The following is a 19,199-nucleotide window of genomic DNA, read 5'->3' on the forward strand; positions in this document are numbered from 1 at the left end:
CACATGGCAAGTAGCTTCAAAAATTAAAAATTGGGAGGGTAAATATCCAAAAATATGTGGGTAGTTTGAGTGCAGGAGGTTAAGTCGAACAATTTTCAGTTAGATGGCAAATTCAGTAAGAACAGCTAATTAATTACCCTTTGGGATTAAGATTAGTCAGTTTACATTACTTTTCCTGTACAATATATGTTATCATGATGACGACCCATTTACAAGAGCATTGTTCGTTGGCTGCACCTGAAACTTCCACAGACGTAACGCTAAGTTGTAGTAGTAGGCTGTTGCGTAGATCGTCAGCCGGTAAATGCTGACGAGAAAAGTCAGGCGTCCGAGCATTAGAAAGTTGCGCTTTTGTATATCGAGGTCATTTTCCGCTAAATTGTCGATGCAACTGTAAAACAGAGCAGAACGGACAGTTAGAATGAATAATAGGTTTTCAATGATTGAATTGTCTTTTACGATTTCAAAATTCATCGACAGTAATGCGGACATATCAAGACGCTAAAGAACAGAATCCAAATAAGCTTATATGCCTTTTTGCTTTCCACAGGTTTTCTTGTCCTGGAACCTTAAGCTTTGTATGTTGGTAATCCTTGTTACAACTATGACAGCCGACATTTCATTCAGTAAAAGGAACACCTAACGCAAAATTATTGCAGTCAAACAACATTCCGCTCAGTTTCTCCGCAGTGAGTCCGTGAAAATTTGCATGTAGAAGCGATTCCATTGCCCTCTTCTTATTCAGAAAATAGTATAACATCCGATCTTCATAGATGCATATCAAGCTGTAATGATTTTGCCATTTGTGATAGGGGTATACAGTGTACGCGAACGCAATAAAACATCTTTGCATACATATATATGTGTACATAATCATACATGCACGTGTACATACAGTAAACATGTACGCTAGAGCAAAGGTTGATGTAAATGATGTAAATATGTAAGAAAACGTTTCTGAATTTATTGAATACGGTTTGCCTATTTGTCAGAAATTGAATTTAGATGACTATATTATATTCAAGAATTGGACGCACTATAATAATGAACAGATGTCGAAGGACAGCAACTTTATGATCAAATTAAAATGGCTTTTAACGAGATTAACAATGCGATGCACTTTACCTACAATAGAGTCAATGTGATGAACAAATGTGAGTTTGGAATAAAAAATGCCACAAGTCACGTGACAATACCCAAATCCTTGATGTGGGAAACATGATCGAGCAAACAATTATTCACATGGTAATTAAACTTCTTAATAGGTTTATTCTTTAAGGTGATGGTGAGTACCTTACATTTGCTAGCATTCAAATCTAAGCGCCAAATTTTTGACCACTGAACAGACTTTTGTAAGTGCTTGCTATCATCAAGGATTTTAACCCTTTGAGCGCAATAGTCAACTTTTTCACCTTTAGCAAATTTGCTCCAGTCATTTTTTTCAGATTTTTGTCACTTTTTTATACCAAACTGCAGCTAATGAAATGTGATGTCCATTTGGTCCAAAATCATCACAAAATTACAGAAAAATTCTTAAAAATTGGTAAAAATGTTACATTAAAATTTTGGCGGGAACGATTACACTCAAATATGACTGAAAATAAATCTTTTACTGAAAAGTTTGGCATCGTCTGCAAACACCAATTACTGAACAGATACAGTCATAGAGAAGTCATTTATATATAATATAAATAACAAAAGCCCAAAAATGGAACATTGTGGTACACCGGATTTCATCTGGCACCAAGTCAGCAATGCTAAATTTACTAGGAAACATTACTGTCTATTACTTAAATAACCTTTTAACCATTTCAGAATATTCTGATAAATGCCAAAATACTGCAATTTGCAGAGCAACTAAATATTGTCAACTCTATCAAAAGCCTTCAGGTTGCTGAAATCTGTATATCAGGTTGTTGCTTATTATCTATTCCATCAATGGTATTTTCACGAGAACAGCAAGATTAGTGATTGTGACTATAAATTGCTACGTAATTTATTTAAAATTAAACCTTTGTTCTTGGGTAAGAAACATTTTGATTGTATGTTTGTGCGTAAATACCTTTTATCTTCTTACGACTCTACAGATTGTACAGGTTTTCTGGTTTGTGCCTACCTAGATATTCTAGACATAGATCTCTAATACACATCCCTTACTGTAGAGTTGATGTTACAATAAATGGCCTGATTGGACGTACGTCACTACTTTTTAATGATTCGATTAATAAGGGTTGCAATGCCGATGTATTTGATGAATCTCATTCAACTTCTAAAAGCCATGTTAATTTGTTTTGTCTTTGTTTGATGTTCAAGGTACTTTTTGTTTGTTCAAATTTTAGTGTATTTTATCCTTTTTTCTTTTATTTTCTCGTCTGCAATCAAGTGGCTGCCTGACTGCGCTGCTGATGAACAAATAATAAATAAATAAATAAATAAATAACCAAATGTACACCTCAAGATCATACGACCCACATTTCAGATATTCTATATGTATTACAAAAATTGCTTTGAAAAAACGATACTTCATTCCTTTTGTGTGACATTTTATTAGATATATATGTAGAGAATAATACAGAATAAATAAAAAGTAAGGAGGTAAATTTGGACCTCGCCACACTGTTTGAAAAATGGAAATGCTTCAACTACGTACTGTACATCAGTGTACAACCACAAAAGGCTTGAAAACCAAAATTAACACTTTGTGGCGGCACTACTTGATTAAAAGAAAGGGGACGGGAAAAAGTCTGAGGAGCCACTTAGCAACCAGGAATATAATGCTTCGAAGTTCTTTGTCGATGTATGATCCGGGTTTAATTTTAGGGTCGGACCAAATGATAAAGCTTAAATTGACAACACAACACAAATTTCACATCATATCATTATCTTCAAGTCCTCAAATGCATTCAACTTCAAGTGCCCCAAGCATACCTTTAATATTTTAACATTCCAACCCTGTCGATTCTCCCACCCCCTCTAGAAGTGTGTGTGAAATACAAGTACCGTGATACAAATAAACGGACATGTAAACGAGTGTGTACGGATTACACTTAATGAGTAACAGCAGTCAATTGCAATCGTTTGAACTATTTTGACGCACTCTCCCTGGCTTGGTGCACACTCGTCTCATGCGCGACCCTTCACCTGTGAATTAGGGCAATAAAAAACAATCAATAATGTTGGCGTCTAAAGGTTTCACCAAGGCGAATTATTTAATGCTCATTGATTTAACCTTTGCTTACGCAGACTACTAGCACTAGGCAATTAAAAAGGAATTTAAAAATGATATACACACAAGTGATCGATCGATCCAGCAACACTTTGTTTGTTCTTGTGGTCTTCAAAGTTGTATTTGCGACGGTTAGATCCGTGCAGGAGTCAACCAGTTTATACAATACCATTGTCAAAGGCACAGAAGAGTTGGAAGAACAACGTGATATAATAATGTCTACCACCGGATCTTTGTTTCCTCTTTTAGCCCATGTGCTGTGTTTATTCCTATTTTCAAGAGAAGTCGATGTGGGTAAGTACACTATATAAAGTTATTACCAGGCATTTCGTGAATAACATGTCGAATAGGCTCTGTCCTGATAAATCAAAAGGAAACCATGGCAATTCGGTTCAGAAACAGCTAGATTAGTGGTCCGGACAGAAATTTAAGGGGACGGTGATTTTCAAAACAACGCTGTGCGAAAAACCTTCAGAAGTGTTTGCAACAACAAGATTGTAGAAAGATGTCGATGACGTCATAGGCATGTCGCTAAAGACGCCACTTTGTTGTTTACGAGTGCAAATAGCAAATAGAATGCAAATTATGGGGGCTTTACGTTTCGGCAATCGCGCACTCTCCGATTCGAAGGTCAGCATTATTATACAATAACATGTTCGTAAATCTTACAACAAGAAAAACACGATGGCTCAGCGTAAACGGAAATAGAGATCAAGCATTGGTGTTCCAAAATCTTTGCAAACATGGCGATCAAATAGATCCTCTTTCGTTGGAAAAAGTGTGATTTAAAGTGCGTGAAATTATATTTTAGTTGGACTAAAAACTTTTTAAAAGTGATTACATGCGAACGCAAGTTTCGAAATGACAATATCATCGGAAAATTAAAAGCTACGAATAATACTCAGAAATTATATTTTTCTCCCAACCCGCTTTATTAGCATTATGGTATTTAAGTATTCCATCCTGAGTGTAGTAGGCCCAAAAATTTGCTATGTGTTGCTTTGTCTTAGGTATGCGATTAACGAGCCTTTTCAAAATTGAAGAGAAACCAAAAAGCATGTTTGTCATGATCTTCTAAATTGGCTCAAAGAAAATTAATATTTCGGGCTCTCGATACGTTAGCCTCAGTGGATGCAATTATTCCCATGCGATGTTAAATATTCAGAATTCTTCAATATGTACGGTATATATACAATATTTTTATCACTTTGTACAATTCAGTACTTGTATATTAAATATCCAGAAACATTCTACAATATGTACTGTATAGATACAAATCATTTGTCACTCAGTATAAATTAGTATTTATATATTGAATATGTGTATAAATAATACATATGATGATAAAATATTAAAAGCAGAATAAAAATGTTTGATTCGTGATATAATTTATTGCAAATTGTATCTAGGTACGTCAATTGTATGGCTTCAATAAGTATAGAAATCCGATTTACACGTGTGCAACATCTTGTGAACTGAGGGAAAACATAGATAAAACAACATTTCTCCAGTACTAACAACATTTCCTTCGACATATAAAAAATAAAGCTTTATCTTTATATATCCTCTCAACAGAAAAAACCTCATGAGGATTATATAACTTAATCACATCAATGTAAGCCACACACGAACAATGGACCATGTGTCTGAAAATAATATTTTTGACTCTGTTTTAGCGAAAGCTTATTATCAAGAAATTCAAAAAAAGTATCAGGCATTTTTAAAGCTTATTCTGGCGTATACTTTGCAGATTTTGATAGGGATTTTTATTCCAGAAAACTGTATTGAGGGCTTTTATCAGTGGCAATACATATTGGTTTAGTTGCCACAAACTTATCTACAGAGGCACCCAGGAAAGGATAATTTGGATTAACAACCTATCCAATATCTCTTGTTGATCATGTGTAGCCATTCCTTTCCAGATATTGTATATACCGGGCTACAGCTACATGCTCACTTTGAAGGGCGTTTAGAGTGCTAATTTGAAATCGACTTTTGATTAATTTTTCTGTCAAGTAAATCAAGGAGATACAAGGGAGATATTTTTGTCTACAGACAACATCTTTAAATTTACTGGCTGTAATACTTAATTTTTGATGACCTTGTGAACGCCAATTTGGATTTCTGTATTGACCCTTAAGTTTGACATTTCTATTCTTCTCGACGAGTCATCATTTGTAATATTTACTTTTGATGCATAAAAATCAAAAGCATAATTATCTACATTATAAATTAAATTACACCCTCTGAGTGGGTGCAATAAATTCTATAAGACGGGAGTACATTTACTCAAGTCATACTACATTTTGACTCATCAATCTGTAACCTTCTGCTTGCTCGTTTACAAGCATGAGAATAAAGAAGATCATCAAGACATGATGATCTAGAACAGTCACCCACAAAGTCTGCAAGCTGTTTTACTTTCTCCTTTGAGACAGTCTTTTCTTCTGTTAGACAAGCATTGTAATTATCTTTCCGTTTTCTTGGACAACATACTCAATCCAAGTTCAGGTCACGAATGTTCATAGGCCACGCTTAATCCAGTCAATTGAGTCCAAGTTTACAGCTGTGCTTCCATAAACATTGGGATAGTGGTATGTTTGTAATTTCTGGGAGCTGCTGGTAATTTCTGGTATTTCAGTTACTCCACATCTCTGAAAACTCGCTACAACAAACACAGTGGCTGCTGCATGTTTGCAAGACCCACCTTACCCTGTTTTACAAACACTTTTCCCGCCAAGTATTTTACCAGTAATCAAAATCAAAATAGATAGGGCGAAATACTTTTTACTTTGGGGTAGTGGGTTGTCAGCCTTGGCATATGACTTAACCATGACAACTTTCCCCACACAGACTTAGACGTGGTGGCTGTGACCAATCTAGGTTGAAATTGGTCATAGCCACCACGTCTGTTAAAATTCATGAGTTTACTTTTCTTGTTTACGGACATATTTATATCAGATGGAAATCTGAGGATTTGCGATTACATCAGGTTGACAACCCCCCACACAAGAGCAATGAATTAAATTACTCTTTACAAAGCATGTGGACAAATTTGTTGGTTCCACACATGTCACTTACTCTTTACAAAGCATGACAAATTAGTTGGTTCCCCATGTCACTACAAATACAACACTAACGTTCATTGGAAAGGGACAATTTGAAGCTGCCTATTAAAGCTCGTGCCCGTGTGTAGTGATATATTCGTCGGTAACGCTGTGAATGAAACATGCACACAGTTTTGTTTAAACTTGAAAGAGGTTATTTAAGGCCACTGTGTAGTGATAGTAAGGACTGGTGTCAAAACCGTGTCTGTTTCGTGTACCGAAGGTGTAACCCTATAGCCTAGCTCTGCTTACAGGTATGTGTGTTCATTGCGCTGTAACGCTGTGGTGGAGGCCGCGGACGTGCAACGCCGTGAACACACAGACCTGTACGCAGAGCTACGGCCTATAGCTCTGCGTACTATGCCATGTGTTCTGTACGCGTACGTGCGTTCGCAGTGGGAAAAGTCAGGTCTTATGTACATGGAAACAGAGTGATTTCTGTTTACGGGCTTCTGCATTGTACGCAGGGCGAGTGTAACACCAGCCTGTGCTGTGCCTCGATCAGTCGTTCAGATATGGGGTGTACACATGACATGTCCAATTGAAATGTGATCGCGTCGTTTCCCAACGGCGAAAAACACATTCATTCATGCACACTATCTCACCACGCGCATATGCTCCTGCATCTCTACAACGTCCATACCACATTATATGGGTGACCGCGAGCAGTTTCTTAAATGTGTGTAGATTTGGAAAATTAGCCTATGCTCCAGAATTCCACCATAAATACCGTTTTGAAAGTGTCAGGTGCTACTTACTTTTGTTGGCGGCCTTATTTCATTTTCATCGACAATTCTGTCCCATTTTGCTGACCAACCGTTGAACCCAAAAAGATAACGAAACGGTCCTTCTTCAACTGCAACTATTTTCTTCACTGCACCCTTTGTCCACCAGTAACAGTCATCGAGGGCCTCAACTTTTCACCTACTGAGAACGCATAATGAGCCATGTTTTCTGTGTTTTCCGGTGTTTGGCTTCATTGCTAATGAAACTTTTAATGTTAATTGTTTTCCAAGTCAACTATCTAAGCATTTTAAGAGGGGTGATCATAAAGGCCAGAACAGCCAATTTTGACCAACCGGGTTCAAGAACCCGGGAAAGGTGTTTAAAGTGTGCGATAGATGTGTTTAAGACATAACATTACGAACAGTAGGATTAAGATAGGTATGAATAATCCAAACTGCCCAGTTTCTGTTTGGGGAAAAGTTGGAATGCAATAATTGGTTTTATAATTAATAATGACTGGTGTTCACTGTCATGAAGTAAAATATCCTTTACATGGTTACTTTTATAGAAATTCCAACCACTGTCTCTGCGTTTTCTTGCTGCACTCAGGCAGTTGTCACATTTTGAAATGAAATAGTCAAAGATAGTTCTTTATGTAAGATCAGGAAGACGACTCAAATTTCTGGTCAATATATCTGCGAGGGATATGTGAGCAATGACTTCTCTCTGTGTTCATGGAAATTGGAACATTACAAACTCCTGACCAGTAAACCATCAAGGTAAAAAAGGTACAGTTCATCCCATCGCATCACTATATACAGGTACACTGTATGAAAATAAAAAGAATTAAAGGATACTTCATTTTCTAGGCATTGACCAGTAACTTCAATATAGCATTTTATAATGTAAATTTAAAGAATAAGGCGAAAGTTGTATCATACAGACATTTGTATGAGTTTATTATGAGGATTGAGAAACGCTTTCAAACTGAAATACTATTTAGACGATGTCAGTATGACCTTTTTGACCTTTTCACAAAATCAAAACTCCAGCTTGTAACAGTATTTGTACACAGTGGGACAATGATCTCAAGAAAATACTCTCGCCAGGCAATATGGCGGCGATGGAATCAGCACACTGTATAGTTCATAGACATATATTTTTTCAGATTTTTTAAATGCAATCTGTGAATTTGAAGAGAGTTACGCTCTTACATCAGGCTGGATTAGATATTAGATGTACGTTACACTGTGGTCACGGTCTATTCGTCCAAGCTTACATTGTACACGATCCGGCAAACGCATCAAAGCCAAGATATCCTGCGCCACAGTTTATACGTAGACACGGACATTTTCTACCCTTTCACTGTCGCATTATGTTTGGGGAAGTCAAACAAGTGCGATCAGTTTTTTCCATTCGGCTGCCAAGATGTAGTAGGTAAAAGGAACACTCCCTCACCCCACACAATTACAAAAATACGATAACTGGTAGTTCGGAAGTGCAGAGGCCCGGATGCGGTCTATACCGCTTCACATTAGCATAGAAATGGTCGGTCGAGAACAAAATTTAAGATTTTTACGCCGCAGTACTATCATATGTGGTGAAATCAAATATGTGATCAGAATTTTTCATCGCTTTCAAAAAAAAGTTCATATTTTGGAGCAAGAAACTGCAGTTGCAGTCGTGGCCAGCGCGAGACTCGAGAAAGTTGGGGAATCACGACACAAATTGGTTAAAAGCCAACATACGGGTTTGAAAAAATATCTTTCAACAAGTGCTCGTCTCTTCAGCTCTACTAACGAAAACTCTTCGGTTTTACGATCTCGCAGCTGTGATCGTTGACGACATGTTTATTTTTAACCTGAATATTTATGTTCTGTAAACTGACCCTTGTACCCATTGCGACAACAATGCATTGCCCCCATGATGCCCCGCCACCTTTATGCAAATCGGTCATTGCGACATTTCAATACAAACAGGAGTCAACCATCGTAGGCGAAGAGTGACCGATACCAAAAGCGTAGAAGAGTTTGAAGGACGGATTATGAAATGCGTGATATGATAATGTCTACCACTCGATCGTCGTTTGCTTATCATGCCTCTGTTATATATTTGCTTCTACTTTCAAGTCAAGTTGATGTCGGTAAGTGCAGTCTATGACAATTATATATTGCCAAAAATTACGAGAAGTAGGTTATCCTACATGGCTGTGTTCTCAAGATTCAGGATCGGAGAAGCCGTGACAAGATCAAAACCACGCGGTTCGGGGGGACGTCAATATGGCCTTGATACTTTGCTGCTAGCGACATCGCTGCAAGTACCGCACCAATATCTCAATGAACCCCAAGACGAAAGACTCTTTGATTCAAAATTCGTTGTACGGGGGAACTTTTAAAGGTGCAATGTGTTATTAGAGCAATTGTAATCGTTCAAAAACTGTCTTTGCTGTAAATCTCTCCTGATTCCGATCGCCCTCGATCGATACGGTACAAAGAAGGGCCGCAAATTTGTTTGTCTACACTGAGAGTTGCCATGTCAACAGTCGCGTACGTGACATCGCTGTCACGCCACTCGCTTGCTACCTGTTTGGAGGTACACCTTGCCGTTTAAACGGCAGAAAGTTTGCTATAGCTTGTCTAAAAATACATGAACTTTAAGAGAAAAACCATAGGAACACATCACAAACTCAACATGTTATTTCCGTATTTAGCAACCAGAAATATCCGTATTTCTCAAAGCCCTCTAAATTTTTACGTCGGAGACATCTTTTCGCAGGCAAAATGCGGCAGCCATTTTGTTTGTTTACGTTGTTTACCATCAAAGTGCAAATGTAGTTGGGGAATTCTCCAAAACCGATGACGTTTATCACGCATATCTCGACTTTTACCGTCAAATATCACGGCTGATATTTTACGGTATACGTCACTAGGGTGAAGTGATATGGGCAGGGTATATGATAATCTACATAATGAAATGATATGTATGGTAAATTTCATTCCCGTCTTGAGAATTAATATTTTTTGTGATTCTGCTAAGCATAACAGCTAAGCCGGGAAGCTCGTTTGTATTGTTTTGATATCTTAGTTTTTGACAGAGAATGCAATGCTGGGTTTTAGAGAATCCTGTCTTGGATGTTACCTTCCTACCTACGTGGTGTACAGGTACAAATTACATTCAGAATCGGCAGGCCTTTCAAATTATGCATGGTAGAATGATGGAAATTTGGTATTCATACCTGCAAGGGGCAATATGATTACCGGTAGCTAACAAAAAATTGCAAATCAAGAATGTTAACGAACCTCCTAGTAAGGTGTAAACTCGGTGGCAAATTGCACAAATACACCATTAACTGCGAGGTAGCATACAGCAAATCATACGTTTACAGTGGCACTGCGATTGTATCAGATGTCGTGATGAAGATGAGTTGCAGATGATTACTTTAAATCCAATGAAAATAGGGCAAACGTTTGTTTTTTTTTTCCTCAGCTGCTCCCTTTATTTTAATATATGCTATGTCGAACGCATATCGTGCTGATCGTGGATTTTTTGCGAACCCTTATAAGCCTGTACAAATCGTAAACATTTCGTTTTTTTTTTCGGATATTACTAAATATGGGCGGGAGAAATTGCTGAGTCAGAGAGAATCATTAGCGTGATTAAAACTTTTATTGCTCCTGCAACGACGTTTGTTTTCTTTATTGAATCTGTAAAACGAAAATTGAACAATTATGTTAATGTTAATATAATTGCCAACATTTTTGCAAGTTGTAAGGTGATTATCTAAGAGTAATATTGTTTCATAGAGAAAACCTTAATACGTCAGAGTTATTTGCAATACAATTGCTAATAGATCTTGCCAAGTCAAGCTAGTTCAAGTTTGAGGTCGTTTAAGGTTCCAAGACAAGAAATTTACCTTTTTAAGCTAACAATTCTCTAGTGGTTAATAAGCTCAGAACCCCCATAAATTATATATTTTCGGAAAGCCTAGATGTAGGGGAACATTTGGTCACCACATTGTCACCTTTGTTTACATAACTATCACGTGACAGGTAATTTGCATAACCTTTCAAAAATCGGTTTTCCCTATGTTTTGTTTCAATGCTTTGAGATATGTGGCTGAAATTTGTGTGAGTGCAAGCTGTTTTAAGGATCTTTCAAAGTGTGTCTCAGAATTTTTTTAAACCTTCTTAAACAATTTTTATGCCAGAAAAACTTCCAGAGCGGTGAATTTAACCCTATTTGATTTCTTTAAAATTGTGCTCCAAAAAAACTAAGCAAGATATAAAAAATCTGAGACACACTTTTGAAGAGCTTTGTGACAGCTTGCATTCCAGCAAGTTTGAGTCAGATATTTTGAAGTATTGAGACAAAACATAGGGAAAACCAATTTTTGAAAGGTTATGCAAATTACCTGTCACGTGATAGTTATGTAAACAATTGTGACACTGTTGTTACCAAAATGTTCCCCTATATCCAGGCTTTCAGAAAATATATAATTTACGGGGCTTCTGAGCTTATTAACCACCAGAGAATTGTTAGATTAAAAAAGGTCAATTTCTTGTCTTGGAACCTTAAGTAAGGCGGGCAATAATTGCCATAAAACACATTTTCCGCCAGAGGGTTTTCTTTCTTGTTTTCCTATGTTATTTGTGAACCAATCTCTTGCGGTTTTTCCTTAATGACTATGGTAATAAGATCAGCATAAAACTTACAAAATCCCTTCTACTGTACTCTGTGACTAGGTCAAAGCATGTCCTCAGATTCACCAACTGGAATTCCAAGTTAAACGTCATATCATAAGGCTTATTCGTTGTAAATGAAGTGTGTGCACAATAAGTGTATCTTCTTTTTCGCACAAAAAGTGCAGTTTACGTGTTCCTTTTAACTTAATCAGGTTGAATATAATGTGCTTGTCACTAACATGACCCATTATGCAAAATGTACCATGTTTTTATTGGCAAAAGAGTACTAGACCGACGTAAAACTATTTCATAATTATTTCCGCTTCAAACATAAAGACTTACCTGAACAATATATATGTCTAAACAGCTTCTAACTAAGCAAGACGTAGAGTGCACAAAACGAGAAATAAACAGAAGACTTATCATAATGCTAACTTGATTAAAATCGAAACACAATACACTATAACAGCAAGAAAGAGGAACAACACTCATTTAATACACTGTTTGTAACCTCACGTCTTGAAGGTTAAAAATCTTTGATCTTTTTTCAAAAATTAGCAAGACCTTTAAGTATTTACGTCGTCAATAAAAAGCTTGTGACTAGGCAATCTTCAAGTGAAGCCTCTTGAGATTACTGAAAGGTCAGCTTCTAATTAGCATAATAGAAGAATGCAAAATATGGTGCGTGGGCGTGCATAGCTTTGCCTTACTGGAGCTCCACTGTATTCCTATTCTGTTGCCTGACTTTTTCATTTCAAGCTAAGGTTGTGTAGCCCGCTAGTGGACACTTTCTTTTGTGAAATACTGAATAAACGACCCACGCAATCGACATGCACGTCGTGGATGCAATTGGCTTCTGAAAACAACAAACAAAAATAGAGTCTGTTAGTTATCGTCTTTACCTTAAATTATCAAATTTAACATTCCTTATTCTAATCATTTACATCGTGCTATAAAGAAATATATTGCTAGTGTATGACATCCTTACGAGTTATGGGCGAACGCTTTTGTTAGGTAATTACGATTGCTCACTACTCGGTTCGACGGAATACAGAAGTGGTGAGCTTATCGTACACAGTGTTTTATGATCAAAGTTCATCCTACACAGCTATCGACGACATTTCCGTTGTTTAATATCCACAAGTACATGTGCTCAAGGCACTTTACAATTATTATTACCCCTGGTCACTGGATCTAATATGATACCACTCAACTCCCTGGGGAGCAAACTACAGCTCACATGTGCAGCAAATAAGCGCAGCGGAGCTAAACACACACATTGACAACACTGTCCTACCAGGTACCCATCACTCCTGGGTGGGAGAAGCAATGAGGAATAAAGTGCCTTGCTCAAGAACACAACACCATGGCCATGCCGGGGCTCAACTCACCATCCTGTGATCGTGAGGCCACTGCTCTAGCCACTGGCCCATGATGCCTCCTTTCATAATGATATATCATAAGGCTGATTCGTTGTAATGCAGAGTGTGCACAATAAGTGTATATCGCAAAAAAGTGCAGTTTACATGTTTCTGTAAACTTAATCTGGTTGAATACAATGTGTTAGTCACTAAAAGACCCATTATGCAAAATGTGCCATGTTGTTATTGGCAAATGAGTACTAGATCGAAGTTAAACTATTTCATAATTATTTTCACTTCAAACATAAAGAATCACCTGAGCAATAGATATATCTACACTGCGTGCACCAAACGAGAAATAAGCAGAAGACTTATCATAATGCTAACACTTGATTAAATTCGAAACACAATCCTCTATAACAGCAAGCAAGGGGAGCCACACTCATTTCTTGCAAATACACTTTTTGTAACCTCGCGTCTTGAAGGTTAAAAATCGCTGACCTTTGTTCAAAATTTAGCAAGACCTAAAGCATTTACGTCGCCAATAAAAGGCTTGTGACTGATTAATCTTGAACTAAAGCCTCTTGAGTTTACTAAAAGGTCGGCTTCTAAGTAGCGGAATAGAAGAATGCAAAATATACATAGTAGTGCGTGGGTATGCATGGCTTTGCATTACAGGTGCTCCAGTGTATTATTATTCTGTTGACTGACATTTTTATTTCAAGCTGAAGTTGTGAAGCCCGCTGGTTGGCACTTTCTTTTGTAAAATACTGAAATACAACCCAAGCAATCGATCGGCACTGTGGATGCAATGATCTTCTGATAAACAACAAACAAAAATCGAGTCTATTGGTTATCGTTGTTACCTTAAATTATCAAATTTAACATTCCTTATTCTAATCATTTACATCGTGCTATAAAGAAATATATTGCTAGTGTATGACATCCTTGTCAGTCATGGGCGAACGCTTTTGCCAGGTATTTACGATTGCTCACTACACGGTTCGACGGATTACATAAGTTGTGAGCTTATCGTACACTGTGTGTCATGATCAAAGTTCATCCTACACAGTTATCGACGACATTTCCGTTGTTTATTAGAAAACACGAAATAAATGCTTCCATTAGCAGCTGCTGAAAGAACACGTACATCGACTGTTTGCTTCACTCCTGACATTTTGCTCTGTTTTTTTTTGTTTTGTTTTTGTTTTTTTTTCATACGCCCTATTTTCCCATGCTTTTTTATTTATAAAGGAACAGACGAGATATATGAAAACGAACAACTTGAGATGGTGTTGACGCTCATTATTCAAGATATCTCCAACTAACATCATTCAAATCGTACAAAAAGAAAATAAGTCGGCAACGCTCCATAGCAGAGCTTAATTTCGAAATCTCGCAGGCTTTAGACCTATTTTAGTCGATTTTGTTTGAAAGGTTCTTGCAATTGAAATTATGCACTATTATAAAAATGGTATAACCATAAACTGATGATGTTAAAAACGCTGTATACAAAACGTATGAACAAGACAAATTTAAGGTTGCACTTCATATAGTCATTTTAATTTAGGTAAGACGGGGGCTATAAGATTAATATCAGCAACAACTTCCTTCAATTTGTTTTCCTATAATAATTCATTTTGAACTAAACTTATCTTTAGGCGGTAATTTCCTTAACACGTAACAAGGCTTTAGTTTAATAACATTTTACAAAGTTTCATTCAATTTTTTTTAGTAATTTGTTAACCATAGTTTTAAATATTAGTTAGGTTCATTCTGGCTTGGTCAAATTCATGTTTTAAGTATGCTTGTCATAATTTCACTGTCAGACTTGGCACATTTACTTGGCACACGAATACTAGACCGAAGTAAAATTTATTTCCGAAATTCTACACATCAAACATATAGATAAACCTAAACAGTAAATATGTCTCGTCTACTAGAAAATAAGCAATTCAGGCCAAGTTCCAGAAGCGGCAAGCGATTTTTTTAGGCCGAAGGTAAACGCGGTTCTCTGGCATTTTTGCACAGATGCAGACAAGGCAAGATAATTGTTTCCCTTTTAACCAGAAATATCTCAGACAAGAACACTGATACTTGTAACTGAATTCAATACTATATTTTCCAACAATAACAAAGGCCATTACATTCACAGTTAGTGTTTGCACACATATTCTGAGTATTTCAACATTCTCTCAGAGTAAACTGAAATGTACAGCAAATCACTGAAATCAAACAATTCAATATTGTCCTTTAATATTGTCCTGGTGGGACCCTGCATCTGAGTTTTTTCATTTTACATTGGCCCCATGTTTTGGCCTCTTTACCACTGTCTCTACACATTTTTCACAATGGTCTAACAACACTGTACTGTGAATCGGAGTGAAGTTATATATTCACCATTCAGAAGGATGTCTTGTACTCGTTTTCACGTTGACTGTCTGAGTTAGACACGTTGAACACTACAAACTTCATGTTGAACTAGCTGCAGACTGACATCTCAGATCGTACTTAACATCGACGCAACCATGTGTTTTGTCATTGCCGTAAATTGTTATTCATTCAATCGGATGCACCGTCCATCTGCTGTCACGATCTTGTTGAACAAATTGCCGAACGTTATATCAGGACAAACACTGAATAGCGTCTTTGGAACTATCTATTGGCCATCACGTTGAATGTTGGCGATCAAACTAATACTCATGATATGAAGGTACTAAACTTTACAAAACGAGGAACTTTCTGGCCAAGTCGACCCACTTTGCGTCGTGATTCGCCAAATTCAGACATCACAACAACGTGTTGGCGGTCAACTTGGTCCAAAAACGTCGGAAGTCTCATTCAAAATCCCGTGCCCGCGAAAAACCCGACAAAGTGTAGGGCGCCATCAGCGGCAGTGCTAAAAATATTTGAAAAGCGGAAGTAAGAATTTGCAGCGATCAAAAAATCCAAATATGCCAAAGTAGAAGCGGCGATTCCGATGAACAACTATTTTTTCTCTTCCTGGCCTCAAGAAAAGTGCATCAAAAAGGACGGAAATATACAAAGACTTATCATTTGGTTAAATATCAAACACAATCCACCATAAGAGCAAAAAGGGGAACGAGACTCTTGTTTGTAAACAGACTGTTTGTAAGCTCACGTCCGGAAGGTCAAAAATCGTTAACCTATATCCAAAATTTAGAAGGACCATTCAGTATAGACGTCGTCTATAAGTAGTATGTGAATACGCCTCTTTAAGCGTTTTGAGGTAACTGAGAGGATGGCTTGTAATTAAGGTAATAGGAGAAATAATGTTGTGTATGTTGTGTGTTGGCCTGCTTAGCTTTACGTTTTCGCCATTGATCTGACACAGCTGTAGGAAATAAATTGTATTCTGAGTTAGTCGACTGAATTCTGTTTTTCGAGCAGTGAAAAAGAGGAATGAAAATTGTGTAACCCACACATAGACACTTTACTTTGTGAAATACTACAATGTAATATACGCATTTAGTCAGCACTGTTGATGTAATGATCTTTAAAACTTGACGTGAATGGACTTAGTCATATGGGAACGCTTTAATTAATATGTTGACACATTGTTCCAATATGAGACTGCGATGATGAATATAATGATCCGTTTCATTGAATATAATGACCAGGATTAAATTGGTTGTATATAATGAAAATATGACGAGAGTGACACACAAAACAAACTGTTGACATTCATTGACGAGATTTACTATACACTTGTCTTGTTGGGGCGATGGCTACTTTGTTACATTGATAGATGTGTAAATCCTCACTTCTCATCTCAGTTTACTTGACTGTTTTCTCTTCTATTTAAGTTGTCGGGTAATTTTTAGCATTTTTGCAATCTTCCAATTGTTCTTTCCGTTACATATGTTGGTCGTTCCAATACTCAATCTGTAATGAGAATTATTAGCATTTATTTAGATATTTAGATGGCCTTTTAAAAAAATAAAGTCAACTTTCCTATTTTCCTAAAAGATCAAGCAATATGCCAACTTTTAAACGACATCACCAATTTCAATTTTTGGTCTGTAAGTGTGTAATGTAGTAAACAATAATTGTAAAACAATTTTCAGAGAAGAATTAATGGGTGGGTGTAAGCTGTATCTTAAACAATAAAAACAGCTTCCATCCATGACAATATCCCTGTTCACCATGATAATCCTGAAACTATTTATTGTATCTTGTTTTTTAACAGATGCATCACCACTCTTTAAAGAAACCCCTTCAGATACAGTAACAGTTGTAGGAAGAGATGTACAACTAAAATGCAGCTTCAATAATCTGGGAAGTCACACTCCTCAATGGCAATTCGAAAGCAGCGCTGGTGATCGCCTCGTCGAAATCACCCAAGGGACTCAAATATTTAATAACAAATATCAACTACCTGGGGATCTGTCGAAAGGAGAATATCATTTGTTTATTCCAACATCGCACAAGATTTGTCAGGTACTTACGAATGCTCACTGGTCGGTTCGTCGGATTACAGAAGAGCTGAGCTTACCGTACTCGGTAGGTAATTCTTGTTCATTCTGTAGCTATTGACGACCTTTTCGTTGTTCAATTGAAAACGCGTACGCAAAATGAATGCTTCGATCAATCCCGACATTTTGCTTTTGGTTTCTCCATACCTTTTCTCTTAAAAGGAGGGACGCGATATATGAGAAATAAGGAAAATCGCAGCGATGCTCATTATGAAAGGCGCCTCCTACTGAACAATTCAGGGAAAACTCAGTTTCAGGAAAAATCAACCCTCTGTTGCAGGTTTGTTTTGACACCTACTTTTTGTTTATTGTTTTTGAAAAGTTAGACTATTTAGACTAGAAATGATCGCTTGTGCATGGGAAAATCACAACGGTTGTCAATGAAACATTCTTTAAACCATAGCGTGAATAATCAGGTCCCAATCTGTGTTGCTCCTATAAAACAGATCCAAACAATGTTAATCTCCCTTGCGCTAACGCTAAGCATTCTACAAGAGTAGCGGCTGTGACGTCCATGCTATGACCAAACGATACAGTGTCAAATGTTTGTGTAAAAAGAATATGTAGTCTATTTGTTTTATTCATTTAAGATTGATATGTTTTGTTCACGTCTACATTGGCATTATTTTTCGGACTATTAAAGTGCTGTAAAAATTCGAAAAGTTATAGCATTTTTACCTTTTCGTCTTTCAATGTTGGTCACTTGAACCCATTATCGGAATCTTTGAAATGTTATTTTTCGTTTAGACGATACAGACTTTAGTTCTGGAGAACTAAACCGAGTACGATGTTGTCGGTTATATAAAAACTAGTCTCGAGATTAAGTGCTTCCTAGCACGGAAATATATCCGTGTTAAATGTTGAAGCGGAGTAATTACTCCAAAAATCGGTTATCCTTGACCGCCGCTTTCATAACTTGCGTTTTTTTAATCGATACAATGGTCCTTAATAACCATGTACGGCCCTTCGTCTAATGGACTAATTACAAGACATGTTGTCCCTTTTTGTCAATGTGCGTGCCATTCTCTTTTTCTCCGCTTAGTTGTTGTTGTCACTTTGTGCTTTTGAACACATTTGAATATCGCTCAGAAAGGATTAATATCTGAATATATAATTTAATTTATAGTATTTTTCATCTATTGCAGACATCCCAAAGTGTAGAGTTAGTCCAGATACCACGGTGATATCAGACGAAGAACCCGTAGTATTCACCTGCTCTATTCAAGGCATCCTCTTGGGTGACCTTGTGTGGTTGAGGAACGGCAAAGAAATCTCTCGTCGTACAGCCGCAATCAATGAATATACAACAACCCTTGAAAAAACAGACAATGGTGCTCGGTACAACTGCCGATACGAATACGAGAGCGTTCCGTCACAAATTTGGCCAAATCCGTCATGCCGTGAAGACATAATAATGGATGTGCAGTGTAAGTACCTCTCTACTTGTCTATCTGTCTGACCATTTGTCTTCCTGTCAGTCCATCCAGCAATCAATCCATTCCCCTCCCTCTCTCCCTCCCTCCACTTTCTTTCTTTACCTATGCATCTATCTATCTATCTATCTATCTATCTATCTATCTATCTATCTATCTATCTATCTA

At 37.1% G+C, this 19,199-nt stretch overlaps 1 long non-coding RNA gene across 1 annotated transcript; it reads left to right on the plus strand.

Moving 5' to 3' along the window:
- Positions 1–3,189: 3,189 nt before the first annotated feature.
- On the plus strand, positions 3,190–18,992 carry LOC139128653 (uncharacterized). The gene is made up of 3 exons (XR_011551365.1): positions 3,190–3,520; positions 17,313–17,626; positions 18,744–18,992. It is a non-coding gene; the product is annotated as an uncharacterized lncRNA (long non-coding RNA).
- The last annotated feature ends 207 nt before the right edge of the window (positions 18,993–19,199 follow it).

The sequence above is a fragment of the Ptychodera flava genome, unplaced genomic scaffold, assembly GCF_041260155.1.
Source record: "Ptychodera flava strain L36383 unplaced genomic scaffold, AS_Pfla_20210202 Scaffold_63__1_contigs__length_709137_pilon, whole genome shotgun sequence".
Lineage (NCBI taxonomy): Eukaryota > Metazoa > Hemichordata > Enteropneusta > Ptychoderidae > Ptychodera > Ptychodera flava.